Raw genomic sequence first — 14,236 nt, 5'->3', positions numbered from 1 at the left:
TCTGCTCAGGTCATGATCTCGCTGTTGTGAGATCAAGTCCTGTGATGGACTTTGTGCTTGACATGGAGCCTGCTTAAGATTCTCTCTCTCTCTCTCTCTCTCTCTCTCTCTCTCTCTCCCTCTGACCTTTCCCCCAATCACTCTCCCTCTCTCTTTCTCAAAAAAAATAGGGATTGAAAGTGAAAATATATTGCCACATTGGGTGTGAGTTTCATCCTCTGTTAATGTTTTCCATAATACTATTTAATAGCTGTCCAAAAATATAATTTTGGAAGGTCGTCTCTGTGAATATTTCAAACAAAATACAGGTATTGGGGGTGTGTGTATGAAGGTGGCATTTCGTGATGGTGAAAAGCAAAGGAATACAGTTCTTTAAGACTTGTAGCCAGTTCTACCAGCCAGGTAGCAGTAGTGAGGTGAGAATAGTTAAGATTTGGGTCTGTTTGATGGGAGGGCTCACAAAGTTTGATAAAGGAGTCAAGGACGGGTTCAAGGCTTTCGATCAGAAGAACAGCCCGAAATAAAATTGCTATCGACTGAGATAAAGAAGACTAGGGAGTGGGGCAAGTTTAGCGGGATGTGGCCATCAAGAGTTTGCTCTGGCACATCTAGAGATGCCCTAGGAATGTCATAGTGGAGAGTGCAAATAGGTAGAGGGTTCCGACCTGGTTAAACAGAAACACAGAAAGAGCAGAAGTGAGACGAACTCGCAGCCCAAATGCAGATGGGGCCCGTCTTTATTTTCCCTGTCCCTGGAGTGCTCTGAGGGGTGCCAATGCCAGTGACACATTTTGGTGGAGGTGGGGGTCTCTCCAGGAGAGAAATAGCCCAGGTTTTGAGACATCCCTGCCATTGTAGACACAGGCTTACATCACCGTTCAGGAACCACAGACATCAATGCATCCGGGAAACTTGACAAACTTTGACTTCTCCCGGTTCTTAGGGCAAATATAACCACGCTCGAGTGACTCCAGCTCCACAGCGTTCCAGAAAGCCTCCCAGAAACTCTACAAAAGATGCGTTAGAGTCTCTGAATATAAAAACATTTTACACAGCAAAAATACCAAACGCACAAAATATATGAACCCATATAATTACCACAAATACAAAAACTGCGATAGGGCAAGACTCCTAAAACTATTTGCCAGGCGGTTAACAAAAGTAGGTAATATCAATATTGTACAAATAGAGTTTACAAGCCTGGTAAGAGAAAGACAGTAAAAATGGTCGAAGGTTATGAATAGGTACCTCACAGCAAAGTGACTCCTCGTGGTCAACGCACACAGGACTACGATGCTATTGATTTATATTGGGGCGATAGCAATTCCGACAACTTTTATTTTTGCTCCAAATGCTTGCATATAAGGTGTGAGTTTTGTATAATAAGTATGCAATATTTAAATAGAGGGGAAAAAAAGAGCTATTTTCATTGTGAACAAGAAAAACAATCTTGAGGAGACAGAAATAACGAAGGGGTGCCTGGGGAGACGCGGGAAACGACAACAAAGAACGCGAGCAGGGCTCACAGCATGCAAGTCAGTCCTGGTGGTTCTGGAGACTTGTCAGCGGTTGGCGGAGCTCAGGCTGATGCCTTCTATTGCTCCTACAGTTTTCTCTTCCTGTAATGATTTCCCCCCTCATCACACATGCTGTTTGCCTGCTTCTACGAGTTTGCCAATAGTTCCCCAACATAGTTCAAAGGTACCTTGGAAATCTTAATTTATTATCTTCTGTTGATGTATCTTTAAAATAGGCTCCTAAAAGCATTCCAGAGGTTCCCAGCGTGTGCGTTTCGCATTGGACCGTGGGCAGGGAGAGGAGGGGTGTGTGGTAGCATTTGTGTCTCAGCAAGGGATGTCTGAATATATGCATAGGATTTTCTCAATGAATTCTCAAATTAAAGGTGCCACCATGGCACTGAAAGTGGGGAGCGGGGTGGATGGGGAGTGGTAGAGAGAGCAAATCCGCGGGGTTTTTTTCCCTAGGTTGAAATTATAGTTTTCCAAGTCTGCTATTATTTGTCAAGAACAGAGAATTGAGTTTAATTCAGTTTAATTCGTAATTAAGCAGCTATCAGGTCAATCAGGATTGTGTTAAGTATAAACAGAGCTTTATAAGGGGTAGGGGATGTAGCCCTAATACTCATAAAACTTGAACTTGTCAGGAGATAAGATTTGTACACATGTGACAGTTCAAGACCATGTGTAATATAGCCCATAACAATTTCACACCAAGAGCTATGGGTGATCATTGTATGCCTTAATTTTGCAAATCAAGCTCCCCGAGGGGGATTTATTTCCCTCATGTTTCCTGCATTTGGGATATGTTGCCACCAGAGGACATAGTATTTCTTTTTTATTTTTATTGTTTTAAGGTTTATTTATTTTGAAAGAGAGAGAGAGAGCTGGGGAGGGGCAGAGAGCGAGGGAGAGAATCCCAAACAAGCTCTGTGCTGTCAGCACAGAGCCCTACACGGCTGGAACTCATGAACTGCGAGATCATGACCTGGACTGAAACCAAGAGTCTGAGCCTTAACTGACCGAGGCACCCAGGCGCCCAGTATTTCCTAATTTAAAGGAAAAAAAAAAAGATTTTAAAATTCCAGTCTGAGACTATCCTTAAGCTTTTTCTCCTTACCACTTCTCTCTAGTTCTTAATTGTATGTGTAACAATATATTTTTCTATAATAAGTATTATAGCTGCTAAGGACTTGTCTTTATAAAACTTATTTGACATTTCAGTTTAGAGCAAATTTGGGAAATAAACAATTCTAGAGTATAATGAGATATCTTCCACCTTTTGTATATGTTATCATCCTCCTTTCCATTCCATGATTTTTCCTTCCTTATTAATCCTGACTTGAAAGATACCAGGACTCTTCTGATCCATTAATTATCTTTGAGATAGAAACTTTTCAGTTTACCTTCAACTCAGGTTCAGATTTAGCAGCATCAGATGCTAAAAGTTGCCATAGACTTCCTTTAGGGTCCCGGTGGCTCATTGATCCTTCCCGAAGCTGTCATGTAGGTTTATATAAAAATTTCTGTGGGTTTCCTCATCTATAGATGCTTGTGGTAGGTGATCTGAGATTTACAGTTCTGTTCTTTGATAATTCCCTTTTCAACTTCCCTCTCTTGAATAGCATGAAGAAAAGTCTAGTAGGGGAGAAAATAATCTTTACTCTCCCATTAGAGAATCTTTCTAGCCACATTTTTTCCCCCAACCAAAAAAAGAAAAAAAGTATCTGTGCTAGAAAATGTAAATCCCTGAAATTACTGTGACCTCATGTACACAGAACTTTCCTGTTTTACTGTGTACATCTGTGCCTCATGAAGGAAGTTCACTTCACTTCTAAATGTCTTCAAGCTAGGAGTCCTTGGCTTGATTTACAATGCAACTCAGAGTTTACCCAACTTTTCGGCAAATGTCCTTTGGAAAGCAACCTAGTAACTGAATTCTTCAAAAATTGCCACACACACACACACACACACACACACACACACACACAAAGGCAGTCTGGTTCACGAAGGAATACACTTGAAATAAAAATTTAAAGAAAAGATTTGTGAGGATCATACAAGATTAGAAATGGTCTATCAATAATTGGTAAGCTTTGAATAGACGAGCAGTGGCGGGTGGAACGTTTTGGAAAGTTTTGGAGACAGGGTTTTTCTTAGCCATACTGATCACTTTCTCTCTTTAGTCTGTTAGTGCTGACTTAGCTCTGCTGAAACTGCACTTGTATCACGTGAATAGTTCAACAAGTTTAAAAATCTTTGAAAAACGGCAATCGTATCTAAATACTTTTATCATTCTTAGTAGTAAAAGAATTAAAACACAGCCAGTCATTATAAAATGATAGTTTTTGTTCCACCTTTGCAAGAATTTATTTAAATGCACCAGACTCCACTGCCAAGAGAGAAAGAGCATTCTAAATAGAAGACAGAATTAAATTGCCCTGTGAGAGCCCAGTTACTGGAATCCTGTGTTCCTGGGGACTTGAGAGGATGGGTAGAAAAGCGGAATCGTGTTCAGAATCTGACCTTGGTCAGCAACTGGGAAGTTGCAGTAAGAGAATTTTCTATGAAAACATCGGGCGGTAGTCAACAACTCTTTGACGGGTAAGCACTACTCTTAAAATTAATATGCTCAAAATGGCTAAAGCCAAAACTACACATTAGAATCAGTCTGTGGTGTCTAAGCAACAGGATGAGTCAGCAGCTAATAACATCCTAAAGTCACACTGAGGCAAGTATACAGTGATTTAATATTTACCAGCTTAATGTATGACAGGAATATCTGTTGGTGGTTGTGTATGTGTACGTTTCAGATTGCAGATCTTACCAGAGCATCGTCTCCCTCAGTTCTCCCAGAGAATCAGTATTATTTATATGCATTGCTCTTTTTCAGAGACCCGTAGATGTTTGCCTTTTCAAAGTGCATTGGATATTTGGATCCAATGCATAATGAGGTAGCTGGTTTCTGGCATAGTGACTCAACCTGTCATAAAAAAAACGTTTGTACAATAATTTGGTTCTTGACCACAGATCTTAACCACTTATCCAAATTCTTTATAATTGGCTCATCTCAAGACTTCTTCCAGGCGACTTTCCTTCTCCTCAATCCACGGTGCACTGACTTTTCCCACCCTTTCTTTGTTTTATGGAACCCTGGGATATAGTGTTGAAAGTTTACATTACCTATTTGATAAGATTTAGATTATTATGAATGAGTTTGCATTTGTATCTGTTAAGGGAATTACATTGAAAAAGAGAGGTAAGGGAATTTTAGAGAAGGGAAAATCTTAAAGTTGCAAAGCATAATGCAAAAGTCAGTGGGTTAGTGGATTTTCATTTCCTGAAGGAAATGATACTGTATTCATGAGAATAGCTAACTTCATGCATACAGGTTGATGGGGACAGTGTGGAAATCACAGAATTCTGAGGAAGGCTCAGAATGCAGGAACTAAAAATGGCTACCCAATGTAAATTGCTACTTACATGACTTTAAAATATGTCTCTATGGGGATGTTCTGGGAGCTCCAAGACCCTCAGGAAAATTCCCTTCCAGGGGCTTGAATCTCTCCAATATCCTTCAATTGATATGTTTCTCTTTCTCAGTAGAAACAAATACAATTAGCAAATTGTGATGCTTGCCCCCCACTTATACCGAGGTGCATCTTTCCTAGAATACAGTTATATGTGCATTGCAACCAGTGAAACATGTAATCCTTATAAAATTGCTGCAGAAAATCCTCTGTCTAGGGCTGTTTATGTTGCTATGGGTTATGGGTTTGGCCCATTGGAAATAATGTAATTACGATTGACTATTACCCATAACCCAATCTTTCTGTCCCAAGGAAGTAATAAAACAGGCCTCTGGTTTGGTAATTGCCTGGTTGTACCCCCACCTTCTGGCTAAAGGATGCAAACAACCCCCAGTGGGTTTGCTCCCCAAGACAAGCAAGCCATTGCAGCTCAAAAGTTCTATGACTCAGTCTTTTGGCATGAAGACACCTTTGGCTGTGGCCCATGAAGCAGTCTATATAACATTTGTGTGTTGCATAACGTTGCCTTGGGTAAAGCACAAAGACAAGTGTGGAGGACCACTTTGATTCTCTGTGTCTTATAGCTGAAATGTCCATCTTAAAATCATACTTAGTTCAGATAAGGTGGTCACTCCTGATTTTGGCAAAGAACTCTAATGGTGGTCTTCCCAGGTAACAAGCAAATTAAGTAATTCCCTCCCCATCCTACTTTCTTATAACACAAGGTTAATAGTTTCATACTGATGAAAAATGCATGTGCACGTTCTTTGACACAGACACAGTTATCCCATCAGACAACTGTAGGGATGCCATGAAGCCCCAAGGGAAGAAATTTTTCTAGAATTGTTCTGAAATCTTAATTTCTTCAACGAATAATTTTTTTCCAAAACGGTATGATTATAAAACATTGTAACAATTTTCCTAATTGAAACATGTAATGAATGAATGTCACCTGTTTAGAATAGTCACCTTGAGTGGCACCTGAGTGGCTCAGTCAGCTGAGCATCTAACTCATGATTTCAGCTCAGGTCATGATCCCAGGGTTGTGCGATCAAGCCCTGGTCCTGTCTGGGATTCTCTCTCTCTCCCTCTGCTTCCCTCCCCAACTTACTTTCTCTCTCTAAAATTAATAATAATAATAATAATAATAATAAAATAGTCACCTTGAAAATTTGCATTCATATTTTGGTTATGCACCTACAAAAGTTTAAGACAACAGATAAGATATGATAGAGGCAGGTAGGACTTTAGAGTGATCACCACATTATAAGTCTTGTCCTTGGAAATGTTATTTCATGTGAAAGTAGGCAATTTTCTGGTCCTTGTTCAATCACAAAAATGAAAGATGGTCCCTATGGGAAATTTGGAAAACCTGAATATTAAAAAAGGCACTATACAGTCAGGTGTGGACGCACTGCCCAGAAACCATCACCCTGGCTCTTCCTGACTCTAGGGTGACTTCATGGAATGAGTTTCAATCCAACCACACTATCTCCCACCACTGGCCCATCTCATCTAGCCCACTCCCAGCCCTGCTTCTCCCATTTCTGTGCTAACTGCAGCCATTTGTGTAATCAAGATATGAGGTGCTAAATACCTGTGTGTTCAATTTAACCAAGTGATCAGAAGTAACACATTCAAGAGTATTCATTTAACATTAACTGAGTGCTTCTTGTTTCTTAGGCATGGTGCTAGGCACAGAGGTGCAGTGGGGATCAGGACCATCCTATATCTCAAGGTGTTCGTGGTCTAACGGGGAAGTTGGACATTTACTCCCATAAAATGATTACAATGAAGTACGTATGATTTAATAGGTGAATATGCAAAGTACTAATGGAGTCAAAAACCAGGGCATTTCATAGGTGGAGTGACATTTGGGCTGGATCTTGAGAAAGGAAAGCAATAAAAATTTCCCATGGTCTATCACCGATTCAAATCTCAACTTTAACACAGGGATAAAGATAATGAGATCTTTCCCCCAAGTCAGAGCCAGAATTATTCATATATCTGTAAAGGGACAAAGACAACCCTGTAATAATGGTAGCACTAAAAATTTATGGCCATTTAATTAAAAAAATTAAGTAATAAAGCAAAAGCTCTGGGTCTCATCAAAGACTTCGCTGTGGTGACATTTCTCCAGTGGTAAAATAGCTTAGTATTTCTATAACAGATACTGCCAAACAGCTCCCGGAATCAATTTACCTAGCACACAAATGAAAATGAGTTTATAAGAACTGTGAACACCTCCAACACACAACTTTGTAGATAAAGCCACAAGACTTCTGAATTCTGTAATGAGTTATGTTGCTGGCCAGCAGTCAGGGAACAGAATGTACTGCCCCTGTCACCTGCTGCCTGGACCTGAATGGAATGGATGTTTCCATCACACATCAGACTCTTCTAGTATACATAGACCTGGACTCAATTATGGAACTGACATATCCAGTTTGTCTGAAGTTCTTCGAAAACATAAAGAATAATAAAAGCTGGGTTACCTCTCACTGTTACCCATTGGAATGCTCTTGCATTCTCGGTACTCTTCTAGAAGCTAGCAGTCAGAGTTGGAAGAATGCTAGAAGATTCTTTAGTGTTACTGATCATTTCCAGATTGAAGCCATTAACCTTTCCTCTGCATTCTTATGACTATTACTCTCTGGCTGATTCATTAAGTTAATGCAATCCTGTGTGTGTTTCAATATTTTTTTGTTTAGCTACGTTCTATTACTTAAGGTTCCTTATATTTATGCCTTGTGTAGCTCACAAAATTATGGTTACCTTGATGCCCAAGGTCTCAGTCTTATACTTTCTCAAACACTTCTTTCTTGTGGCCTGGCAGTGTAAAACATCTTTGATGTTAATTTTTTTTTCTACCAGGATGGTTCTGTCTCAGAGACTTTTCAAAACCCATGTTACTAAAAATCTAAATCCAAATATTATTTGGGCCATGGGTTTGTGTAGGGGTTTAAGGTGAGGGACTCCCAAGTACGATGACAGCAGTAAGCATCTCGGGTTCCATCACTGAAAATAGAGTTGAAGGGCAAGAGCTCATTTGTCCTTGTTATGGTACCCAGGACAAGTTCTGCCCACTGTCTAGGGGTTGGAAACTCTAACCCTATGCAGAGGAGTTCTCTTCAGCATAATTGGGGGTAAGCAGAACGCACAACCTCTCTAAGTGCCTTCCTTTGCCATTCTGCAGTGGCATGATCTCAGGAAGGAGCTGTGCCTGGTAAGGCTGAGGGGGAGGGAGGCCGTGAAGGCAGGCAGTACACAGCTGAGGATTTTCTGAGAGCAGGTTTTCAGATCAGCAGGGGTTTGCAAAGTTTCAGCAGGGGGTTGACTTCCAACTTCAGCTCTGACAAGCAAAGAGCTTAGAAACTCTCACTCCCATCCTCACAGACTTTTCTTGGACACATTAGAGAACTGACTTTTTTGGTGGAGGCTTTAGGGTTATGTATATGTAAAATTGCATTATCTGCAAATAACGACAATTTTACCTCTTCCTTTCCGATTTGGATGACTTTTATTTCGTTTTCTTGCCTAATTGCTCTGGCTAGACACTTCAGTACTATGCTGAATAAGTGGTGAGGCTGGGCACCCTTGTCTTGTTCCTGATCTTAAAGGAAAAGTTTTCAGTCTTTCACCATTGAGTATGATGTTAGCTGTGTGTTTGTTGTATGTGGCCTTCATTATGTTGACATATATTCCTTTTATAGTCAATTTGTTGAGGGATTTTCTCATAAAGGAATGTTGTATTTTGTCAAGTGGTTTTTTCCTACATCTATTTAGAGGATTATATGATTTGTATAATTATATAAAACCATCCTTGTATCCCAAATCCAGCTTTTTTCAATTAAATAATTTATTTTTTATTTTTTTAAATATGAAATTTATTGTCAAATTGATTTCCATACAACACCCAGTGCTCATCCCAACAGGTTCCCTTGTCAATGCCTGTCACCAACTTTCCCCTCCCCCCCACCCCCCATCAACCCTCAGTTTATTCTCAGTATTTAAGAGTCTCTTATGGTTTGCCTCCTTCCCTCTCTGTAACCCCCCTCCCCCATTCTCCTCCCCCCTGGTCTTCTGTTGAGTTTCTCAGGATCCACATATGAGTGAAAACATATGGTATCTGTCTTTCTCTGCCTGAATATTTCCCTTAGCGTATCACTCTTCGGTTCCATCCACGTTGCTACAAATGGCCAGATGTCATTCTTTCTCATTGTCAAGTAGTATTCCACTGTATATATAAACCACATCTTCTTTATCCATTCGTGAGTCGATGGATATTTAAGCTGTTTCCATAATTTGGCTATTGTTGAAAGTGCTGCTATAAACATTGGGGTACAAGTGCCCCTATGCATAAGCATTCCTGTATCCAAATCCAGCTTTTAATGTGCTTTTGAATTGAATTTGATACGTTGTTGAGGATCCATCTATATTTGTCAGGGATATTGGCTTGTAATTCTCCATTCTTGTAGTGTCCTTATCTGGCTTTAGTATCTGGATAATCGTTGCCTCATAAAATCAGTTTGGAAGTGTTTCCTCCTCTTCAATTTTTTGGAAAAGTTTAAGAAGTATTGGTATTAAATCATCTTTCAATGTTTGGTAGAATTCACCAGTGAAGCCATCTGGTTCTGGACTTTATTGTGTTGGGAGGTTTTTGATCAATGATTCAATCTCATTACTTATTGATCTGTTCAGATTTTCTATTTCTTCCTGATTCAGTCTTGGTAGATTCTATGTTTTTAGGAATTTATCCACTTCATCTGGTTTATCCAGTCTGTTGGCATATAATTGCTTATAGTTATAGTCTCTTATGATCCTATGTATTTCTGTAGTAAGAGTAGTAATGTCTCCTTTTCCATTTCTGATTTATTCATTTGAGTCCTATCTCTTTTTTTCCTTAATCTAGCTAAAGGTTTGCCTATTTAGTTTATCTTTTTGAAAAAAACAGCTTTTAGTTTTGTTGACCCTTTCTACTATTTTCCTGGTCTCTATTTCATTTATTTCCACTCTAATCTTTATTTCCTTCCTTCTGCTAATGTTAGACTTTGTTCTTTTTTTTATTTCCTTCTGAGTTCCTGAAGGTTGTTTATTTGAGATGGTTGTATTTTCTTAATATATATTTTTTGCTATAACCATTCCTCTTAGAACTACTTTTGCAGCATCCCATAGATTTTGGTGTTTCGCGTTTCTATTGCATTTGTTCTGAGATACTTCTTTATTTCCCTTTTGGAATCTTTGACAGATTGGTTGTTCAGGATTGTGTTGTTTAGTTTTCACATTCTTGTAAATTTTCCAGGTTTCCTCTTGCCGATTTCTGGTTTCATACCATTGTGGTTGGAAAAGATACTTGGTATGATTTCAATCTTTTTAAATTTGCTAAGACATTTTTTTGTGTCCCATCATATGATCTATCCTGCAGAATATCCCATGTGCTCTTGAGAAGAATGTGGATTCTGCTGCTGTTGGATGGAGTGTTCTATAAATGTCAGTTAGGTCCATTTGGTCTAAACTATGGTTGAAGCTCAAGTTTCTTTGTTGATTTTCTGTCTGTGTGACCTCTCCATTGCTGAAGGAGGCATACTGATTTTCCTTACTACTACTGTTTTGTTGTCTTCTTCTGACTTCGGATCTGTTAGTATTTGCTTAATAAATTTAGGTGTTCTGACATTGGGTGCGTACGTTTTTATGACTGTTATAGTTTCTTTATGAATTGGCACTTTTATCGTTATATAATGACCTCCTTTGTCTCTTGTGCCATTTTGGCTTAAAGTCAATTTTTTCTGATATAAGTGTAGCTACCCTACTTTCTTTTGGTTTCCACTGGCACGGAATATCTTTTTCTGTCCCTTCACTTTGAGCTTATGCACGTCCTTGAAACTGAAGTGGGTCTATTGCAGGCAGCATATAGTTAGGTCTTTTTTTTTTTTTAATCCATCTAGTTACTCTGTGCCTTTTCATTGGTGCATCCAATCCATTTACATTAAAAGTGATTGTTGATACGCGAGGACTTACTAATGCCATCTTCTTTTTCCACTTTCAGGTTTATTGTATTTCAATTGTTTCTTTTTCCCTTTATGTCCGCCTATCTTTGTAAATTGGTGATTTTCTGTGGCATTATGCTCTGTTTCCTCTATCTTTTGTGCATCTGCTCTAGATTTTTGCTTTGTGGTTACAATGAAGCTTACATAAAACCTAGATATAACTGTATTTTAAGCTGATAACAGCTTAACTACAATTACATACAAAATTCTGCCCTTTTACTTCTCCTACCCCGTTTAATGGTGTTGAGATCACAATGTAACTGTTTTTAATATTGTGTATCCATTAACAAAGTATAGTAGCCATAGGTATTTTTAGTACTGTCGTTAAGGGGTTAGCATTGCACCCTAGGCCAGCATTAGAGTTTTCTAAATCTGACTGTACATTCACCTTCACCAATGTGTTGTATACTTTCCTATATTTTCATGCCCCTGATAACTGTCCTTGCATTTCAGATTGAAGCACTCCTTTCAGTGTTTCTTGTAGGTGAGTCTAGTGATATTAAAATCTTAGCTTCCCCCACCCCTCAGGAAAGTCTTTATTTCACCTTCCTATCTGAAGAATAACTTTGCTGAATAGAGGATTGTTGGCTGGCAATTATTTTCTTTCAACACTTTGACTATGTCATCCCATGCTCTTCTGGCCTGCAGGGTTTATGCTGAGAAATCGGTTGGTGCCTGATGGGGCGTCCTTTTAAAGTTACAATCTTTTTTCCTCTGGCTCCTTTTCAGATTCTCTCTTTGTCTTTGATTTTTGACAGTTTCCCTATAATGTGTCTCGTAGGAGGCCTTTTTGTATTGGGATAATAGAGTGAATCTATTAGCTTTGTAAACTTAGATGTCCAAGTTTCCCAGGTATGGCAATCTCTCAGCCATTATTTAAAGTAACTTTTGCCTTTTTTTCCCCTTTTCTTCTGGATTCTGATTATTCTAATATTTGTATGTTTGAAGGAATCTCACAGATCATGTAGGGTTTCTTTGTTCTTTTTCATTCTTTTCTCTTTGTTTTCCAATTGTTTATTTCAGAGTTCTTGCCCTTTGGATCACTGAACTGTCTTCCATTTAATCTACTCTGCTGTAGATGCTCTCTGTTGCCTTTTATGTTCATCCGTTGCATACTTCAGGTCCAGAATTTCTGTTTGGTTATTTTTTTATGATTTCAATCTCTTTTCCAATTCTCATTTTGTTCATAAAGTTTTTTCCTGATGTCATCAAATTGTCTTTCTGAATTTTCTTTTAGATCATTGAACTTCATCCCAACAGCTGTGTTGAATTCTTTATCAGCCAGTTCACAAAATTCTGTATTTGAACTCAGTTATTGGAAGACTATTGTTACCTTTTGGTGTTGGCATGTTTTCTTGATTCTTCCCGTTCCTCGTAGTTTTGCCTTACAGCTTTCCCATCTGAAGAAGCAGATACCTCCTCAAATCTTTACTAGTTGCCTGCAGCTAGGGTATACTGTTCATTGATTCTGTTATACCTGGGATTTTCTCTGACCTCGTATGAATACATCTGCTCCATACTTTTGTTTCCCTGTTTGGCAGAATTCTTATGCTTTCTTGTCTTTCCTGATCCTTACAACTCAGCAGGCTGGCTGCCGGAAACCTCTCTTTTGTTTTCCAGAAGATGGCACTATCTTTCAAGTTTGTGGTTACTTCCTTGTCCACGGATTCTCACCTGGTTTTCGGAAAGCACTTGGTTTACGGAGCTCTCAGCACCGCACTCCTGAGGGTACACAAAGAGCTGGCTGCAGAGTTGGGGGAGGTATGGACTTAGCACTCAGGAGCTTGGGGGTGCCTGTGGACCTGGTGAGGAGATCCTTGGGTGAGGTTCTCCCACAGGCTTCCTGCTGATGTCCTGATTGCAGTCAGCATGAACTGCATTCCTTTAATTCCTTTTATATTCTTATCTATTTCTTTCCCAATATTCTCCCTCCTCCAGGTCATACAGGTCCTACCCCAGTAGTCTGGGTGCTGCTGGAAAGCAATGGGTTTCTCCAGCTGCTACCTGAACAGATGGGGTGGCCAGGCATGTACTCACCTCTCTCTTTTTTCCTATAGGACAGCTCACCTCTAGACAGTTCAGCACCATTCTGTGTCATCTTGGGAAGGAGGGAGGGTGTTGGCAGAATTCTATTTACTCTTTCTACTGCATCAAATTCTTATCCCCCCCCCCCCAAAAATGGCATGCTGGAATCTCCCCTCAGGAAGGCTGGACTCTGTGGGTATCTGCCCAAGTTAGGTTTCCCCCGACCATGGCAGAGGGGAACAGGGGTAGCCCGGCTGGCTCAGTTGGTTCTGCAGCCTAGACTGGGATCTGTCTATTACAGGATGTACAGGTGAGCAAGACTCCTCCCAGTTCCCTTAGCTGTGGTACTGAATTCCACAACTCCCAGAGAGGTGCTCCTGTCTGAGGGTGGATATCCAATTCGTTGTTACAAAAGGGAGACACAAAAGGAAGATGTCTTACACAGTGATGACGGTGCGGTCACTTCTCTGGAGTGCTTTAATTCTTTAGAAGCCATTCATTCTGCAATAAAATTGTATTGGTTAAAGGAGGCATTTAAGTAGGTACCTTAACGTGCTTTCAGGACTTTGAAAAGTTTCTCTCTCACTAATTTTTGGGGAGTCACTGGCTTTTTGAAAATAATATTAAAGCCTGGTAAAATGCAAAAATGTATAAATATAAAAATTTTTGATGTGATGTCAATGGCTCACACTCCCCCTGAATTCCATCCATGGATCCTCCAGGGACTCAGGAACTCCATGTCAAAAAGCTTAGACTATATTTTGTGCTTTTTAAGTAAAAATGGACATATTTATTCTTTTAATGGACCTGAAGCAGGCAAGAACATACAGATGATCGGTACCCTCAGAAGGTTTCATCAGTAAAAGACTTTTGTGTGTGTCCCCAATAATTACATATTTATTTAAAATTTATACTTAGATATTCTTTCAATTTGTATACTATATATTAGTTATATATATATATATATATATATATATGAAAAGCATCGTTTTTTATTTTACTTTTAGGTAAAAACAAAAACAAGAGAAGTTCTAACATTTTTTTCACCCAACTTAGTGGGTGGTCCTGTGTACCCCAGAAAGTACATGGATTCCATTTTGGCAACTAAGGCATTCGG

The sequence above is a fragment of the Panthera uncia genome, chromosome B4 (assembly GCF_023721935.1).
Source record: "Panthera uncia isolate 11264 chromosome B4, Puncia_PCG_1.0, whole genome shotgun sequence".
In the NCBI taxonomy this organism is placed as follows: Eukaryota; Metazoa; Chordata; class Mammalia; order Carnivora; family Felidae; genus Panthera; species Panthera uncia.
This window is presented reverse-complemented; position numbering follows the sequence as displayed.